General features: G+C 37.5%; 1 pseudogene; it reads left to right on the top strand.

The window, feature by feature from the left end:
- Nucleotides 1-205: 205 nt before the first annotated feature.
- Nucleotides 206-696, top strand: LOC141514440 (ubiquitin-conjugating enzyme E2 D2 pseudogene; annotated as a pseudogene).
- The last annotated feature ends 6,462 nt before the right edge of the window (nucleotides 697-7,158 follow it).

The following is a 7,158-nucleotide window of genomic DNA, read 5'->3' on the forward strand; positions in this document are numbered from 1 at the left end:
GGCCGGTGCCGCTCCCCGCCCCCGACCCCCCGTTCTCGCCCCCTTCCCTCGCTCCCTCCAGAAGTCTCCGCGGCCTTGCGCCCCCTCCTCCCCTCCCCTCCCCTCCCCTCCCCTCCCCTCCCCTCCCCTCTCCCCATCCCGGTCCTGGCCCTGGGCCGCCGCCGCCTCACACCGAGGCTCAGAAGAGAATCCACAAGAAGATGAAATGTTCCACTGGCAAGCTACAATAATGGGGCCAAATGATAGTCCCGGTCAGGGTGGAGTATTTTTCTTGACAATTCGTTTCCCAACAGATTATCCCTTCAAACCACCTAAGGTTGCATTTACAACAAGAATTTACCATCCAAATATGAACAGTAATGGCAGCATTTGTCTTGATATTCTATGGTCACAGTGGTCACCAGCACTATTTCAAAAGTACTCTTGTCCATCTGTTCTCTGTTGTGTGATCCCAATCCAGATGATCCCTTAGTGCCTGAGATCACACCGATCTACAAAACAGATAGAGAAAAGTACAACAGAATAGCTCGGGAATGGACTCAGAAGTATACGATGTAATTAAAGAAATTATTGGATAACCTCTACAAATAAAGATAGGGGAACTCTGAAAGAGAAAGTTCTTTTGATTTCCATTTGACTGCTTTCTATGAGCCCACGCCTCATCTTCCCCTGTGCACATGTTTACCTGATACAGCAGTGCTGCATGTACATACTTGGAACAACAAAATAGAAATACTGTATTTCCTGTACCAATATTGACTCCTAGCAAAGAAGTGTGTGTGTGTGTGTGTGTGTGTGTGTGTGTGTGTGTGTGTGTGTGTGTGTGTGTGTGAAAAGCCAGTTCTTCAGTCATAACCTAGTTGTGAGACTAAAAGCTTTCCTTATTGACTTAATTGGATAAACAATGCAAGGGCAGGGGTGGGTGTTGTATGGTTTGGGGTGGGGGAGGACAGTTACACTGACCTGTGGGAGAATTTTTTAAAAAGTGGAATCCTTTTAAACTCATAACAGTTATGAAAAGTGAGGTGAAGAACGTCAAGCTGTTTCTGTATTCATTTTATTCTGAAGGACCTACATCTTAGGTAAATGTTTCGACCAACAAGATTAAACTGTACCCACATCCTGTATTTTAAGGTCTAAGTTTAACTGGTCAACATTTAAATGGATTGGAGCTATTAGTACATGAAGTGATGGGTGGGTTTTTTTTCCCAGCTCTTCTTCATCACCCCTCTTCCCTCCCAATAACTTTTTGGTTTGTATGTGGTTTCTCAGTTAATACATAGTTAATAGCTCTTAATTTTTCTTATGTTTTTTAACTGCTTAGGTCTATCTGGATGTAAGGGTAAAAATTCATTTGACAGAAATACTTGTATATATTTAAAGACCCAATTGCTCCTCTGGAGCTTGTACGTTCAAGAATGATTAATCTGTGTAATAAACTGATTACTACAGTCATTACATATAAAAAAAAATCAAGGGAGAAATTAATAAAATTGAAAGCAATAAATCCATTGATCTCATAAATAAAACTAAGACTTAGTTTTATGAAAAAAGCTAATAACAAAGACAAACTTTTGGTTAATCTGATTTTAAAAAAAGAATGAAGATAATCAAATTACCAATATCAAAAATGAAAAGGGTGAACTAACCACCAATGAGGAGGAAATCAAAGAGATAATTCAGAGCTATTTTGCTAAACTGTATACCAATAAATTGGATAACTTGAGTGAAATGGATGAATGTTTATAAAAATACAAACTGCCCAAATTAATAGAAGAGGAAATAAATTACTTAAAATACCCCCTTTCAGAAAAAAGAAATTGAAGGAAACATCCATCAATAAACTCCCTAAGAAAAAGTCTCCAGGTACAGATAGATTATAAGTGAATTCTACCAAACAGTCGAGGAACAATTAATTCCTATACTACATAAAACTATTTTTAAAAATAGGAGAGAAGGGAGTTCTGCCAAACTCCTTTTATGACACCAACATGGTGCTGATACTTAAACCAAGAGCAAGAAATAGAGAAATTCCATTTAAAATAACTGTAGACAACATTAAATACCTGGGAATATAATTCCCAGGACAAGCCCAGAAACTGAATGGACACTATTATAAAGTACTCCTCACCCGAATAAAGTCAGATCTAAATAAATGGGAAATTTTCAAATGCTCATGGTCAAGCTAATACAATAAAATGTCAATTCTACCCAAATTAAATTACTTATTCAGTGCCATACCAAATCAAACTACCAAATAACTCCTTTACTGAGCTAGAAAAAAAATAGTAATAAAATTCATCTGGACCAACAAAAGGGCAAGAATAGCAAGGAAACTGATGGAATAAAAAATGTAAAGGAAGGCAGCCTGGCTCTCTACCAGATCTAAAACTACTACAAAAGCAGCAGTCATCAAAACTTCCTGGTACTAGTTAAGAAATAAGAGTAATGGATCAATGGATTAGGATAGGTTTAAAACAAACTGCAGTAATTGATTACAGCAATCTACTATTTGACAAACCCAAAGACATCAGCCTCTGGTATAAGAACTCACTATTTGACAAAAATTGTTGGGAAAACTGGAAAAATAGTATGGCAAAAACTAGGCACGGATCCCCATCTTATACCCTATAACAAAATAAGGTCAAAAAATGGGTACAGGATTTAGACCTAAAGAGCAATACCATAGATAAGTTAATACACCAAAAAAAATAGTCTATTTGATCTATGGAAAAGGGATAAATTTACCAAACATGAATTAGAGCAGATTATAAACTGCAAAAAGAATGATTTTGACTATATTAAATTAAAAAGATTTTGCACTAATAAAATCAATGCTGCCAAAATTAAAAGGAAAGCAGAAAGCTAGGAAACCATCTTCACAACTAGGAGTTCTGATAAAGGTCTCATTTCTAAAATATGTAGAAAATTGCATCAAACTTATAAGATTACAAGCCATTCCTCAATGGATAAATGGCCAAATGATGTGAACAGACAGTTTTCAAATGAAGAAATTAAAGCTATACATAATCATGGGAAAATGCTCCAAATCACTGTTGATTAGAGAAATGCAAATTAAAACAACAAGGAGGTATCATGTCATACCTATTAGATTAGCCCAGATGAGAATAAGGGAAGATGATCAATGTTGGAGAGGTTGTGGTTTGATTGGGACATTGATGCTTTGCTGGTGGAATTGGGAACAGATCCAACCTTTCTGGAGAGCAATATGGAACTATTCCCAAAGAGCAATAAAACTGTTCATATCCTTTGACCCAGAAATTCCAATTCTAGGTCTATATCCAGAAAAAATTATAAAAAATTGGAAAAGTCCCACATGTTCCAAAATATTCACAGCAGTTCTTTTTTGTAGTGGCAAAGAATTGGAAATTGAGGGGATGCCCATCAATTGGGAAATGGCTAAACAAGTTATGGCACATGAATACTATGGAATACTATTGTTCTATAAGGAATCATGAATGGTTGGACTCTAGAGAAGCATGGAATGACTTATGGGATCTGATGCTGAGTGAAGGGAGTACAACCAAGAGAACAATGTACACATCAACAACATTATGAGATGAACAACCTTGATAGACACAGTTCCTTTTGACAGTCTAGAGAACTAGGATTAGTTATGGACTATATTGTCCCCAACAAGAGGAATTAAAGCAAAACAAATCAAAACGCACAGAAAAATAAAAAAAAACGAACCCTTCCAAATCTGATGAACACTTTAGAAAAATTATCTCATGTATCTCTTTCCCTTAAGCCTAATCCCTCATGCCAAATATTACTAATTGTAAGCATGTTTAACAAAATATGTATATAAAAGGCTAACCTGACTGTTCCCTACTGAGGGGAGTGGGGTCGGAAGGGTGGGTGGAGGGAAATTTTGTAATGTGGAAATATGCACGTACATATGGATGGAAAGAAATATATAAATTAAAAAAAAAAAACAGACCACGACCTTTTTGCTTCCCCGTCTTAACTTCTGTGCAAACCAGGTCAATTCTATCCTGTCTTCATCTCTAGAGTTTCTTATCCTCTTATTTCAAAGATTTTGCCCTTCAGCTCCTGCTTAAAAATTGCAAGTTGTAAAATAAAAATCATATAACCCTGCTTGCTGTGTCAATCATAAATTTATGTTACATAATCTCAACTGGGTTGTCACATCAGCAATTGGTTCACTATCTCAATCGCTTCAGTAATTTTTCCAATTTTTTTCATCCCTCCTCAAACTTCCTATGCCTCTTCCTCCTCCCCCTTTCAATTCACAATTCACTAAAAACAATTGTGGCCATTTGCAAAGAGCTCCTTTCCATCTCCCTCTCAACTCACATCATGCAGGTACCTTTCCTTTTTTCATCCCTGTCTCACATGAAAAGGTGGTCCTTCTCCTTGGCAAGGCAAACCTTTCTACCTATACAAATGATTCCATTCTATCCCATCTCCTCCATCAGTTTGTCTCCCCTTATTGTTCCCATTCTCTCATTTAGCCTTCAGTTTCTTCTTGACTACTGGCTGCTTTCCTACTTTTTTCTAAACAGGTCCATGTCTACTTCAATCACTAAAAAAAAAAATCTAGATCACCCTATATCTCTCTTCTCTTCTGTGTTTAAACTCTTTGAGAAGACCATTTTTAAACTGGTCTCTAACCCCTTTATTCTCTCTCTCTCTCTCTCTCTCTCTCTCTCTCTCTCTCTCTCTCTCTCTCTCTCTCTCTCTGACATTGATATGGTGGAAATTTCTTTTGCATGACAACAATGGATAAAGTGTCAGGCTGACAGTCAGAAAGACTCATGTTCCTGAGTTCAAACCCAGCCTCAGATATGTGACCCTGGACAAATCATTTATTAATCCTAATTGCCTCAAGTTTCCTCACTTATAAAATGAGTTGGAAAAGAAAATGGCTAACCACTCCAGTATCTTTGCCATGCAAACCACAAATGGATCATAAAGAGTTGGACATGACTGAAATGGCTTAACAACCACAACAACAAGGACTTCTTAAAAATTATTTTCTTGATTTCTCAGTGGTTGGGGATAGGGGAAGAGAATTTGAAATTGAAAATATAATGAAATTGAATTTAAAATTTTAAAAAGAAAACACATCTCTCATATATGTCTCCTCTCCTCTGAAACTGCCAGCACTCAGATGGAAGCCTTTATCACTTCACTTTTGGTTTATTTGCATGCCCTTTTGACTACTCACCCTGTCTTATCTCTCCCCATTCCAGGTGATTCTCCACTCAGTTGTCAAATGATCATCTTAAATTATAAGTCTAACTGTGTCACCCTCCTAAAATAATCAATCACCTCCAGTGGCTCTCTATTACTACAGGACAAATGTAAAATACTTCGACTTTTTATACTCTTTCATAACCTATCATCCCCTTCCTACCTATCCAGTCTTCTTACTTTGGACTGTGGAAACAAAACTCTTCAATTTATTCCTCACACAAGGCACTCATATCCCTAACCTGGGCATGCTCACTGACTGTCCCTCATTTCAGCCTCCTCCTGACTGAAAAATACTTGCCTTTTACCAAATTCCCCTTAATGTTAGTGCTGTATCTCTGTTGACTATTTTAAAATTATCCTGCACATAACCTGTTTATACAGAATTGTCTGCATATTGTTTACCCAGTAGACTGTGCATAAGGTTTTGTGCCAATAGGTTGGTCTCCTTTTTCTTATCTTAGATTCATTCCTCAGGACACAGAGGTCTTATAGGTCCTGTCCAATTTTCCAAACCTATGTTCTCCAAAGATCCAGACATCCTTTGCTTTCATTTTCATCATTCTCTACATGCCTATTCTCTTCCTAGGATCTTACTATTCTGCCTCTCCCTCCCTCCCCCTTTATTACACTCTAGTTGTTGTAGAGCCTTGTCCCTCTGACTGACAGATAGGTTTCCAGGAGATTTTTTTTCCCTGAAAACTATACTTTTGGGGGAGTAGGCTTCAACAGAGACAAAGCACTCAGTAGAGAAACCATCCAATAAGGATGGACTCAACCTGTGACTCTTATTGGGTTCTGCCACCATGTTTTCATTCATCTGTGAGCAATGGTATTCCCTGTTATTTTTCAGTAACATAGTTTGATCCTTAGCCAGAATCTATCACATACTCACCCTGAATCACAACTCTCTCTGTGTCTGTCCGCCTCACTCTGCCACAATCTCTCTGTCTCTTTTGGTCTTTCTCTGCCTTTGTCTCTCCCAGTATTTCCTGGGGAAGGGCAAAAAAAAAGTCTCTGGAAGATTGGACCCAGGAAGTTTAAGAAAATAGCAAGATTTGGTAAACAAAAGGATACAAAGGAATATGTAAATCCCAATTGTCTCTGCCAAAAGGTGAAAGGCAAAGTCAATTTGATCTACAGAAGCTCAACAAATGCAATCTACTACTAGAAGGCTTGAAAAATGTGGTCCTTTTAAGATATGGGGCAACCACGACAGTTTTCAAAGGATCATCTTTCAGTGCCTCTGTCAAAACTCATAGATTCCTATCTCTCTGTATTCAGGTATTTCCTGCATTCTTCTTCCCTTCACCCCTTGACTTCCTCTCCCTTTTCCATTTCCTTTTACAACTTCATGTAAACTGAGGAAGTGACTGCCTTATCTGTAAAGTTTTGGAAGAGACTGGTAAGAAAGATAAAGAAAGAGATAAAGGCTTAAGATATTCTAGACCACTTTTGAAAGATTTCTTGCTTTCAGTTCCACATTTTCCTTACAGAATGAAACCAGTTATGCTAATTCACCCTGGATAGGGATATTGTACTTGAATTTTGGATCTCTTCACATGTCTAGGATACTGATTAGTACATTAAATAAAGCTAAATGAATAATGAATCTGTATGTGTTTAATAAATGCTGTGTAGAATTCAATTCCCTTTCACTTTAGTTTCCTAATTTGTAGAATGAATTGGCCAACCTAAATAAATTCTAAATTTCCTTTCAGTTTTAAATCCTGGCATGGATAGGATTGAATTATGATTTGATCCCTCCCTTTGTGGGCTTAGAGAGAAGAGGATTATTTTTGCCTTTTTTTGTTCAGTAAGGGCAAAGAGACAAAGCCTATGAGGAAAGGTTATAAAGTGACCTTCCTGGAGAGGGATGCCACTTGCTAAAGTAAAGGATAAAGGTGGCAGAGAATA

The sequence above is a fragment of the Macrotis lagotis genome, chromosome 2 (genome assembly GCF_037893015.1).
Source record: "Macrotis lagotis isolate mMagLag1 chromosome 2, bilby.v1.9.chrom.fasta, whole genome shotgun sequence".
Classification (NCBI taxonomy): Eukaryota; Metazoa; Chordata; class Mammalia; order Peramelemorphia; family Peramelidae; genus Macrotis; species Macrotis lagotis.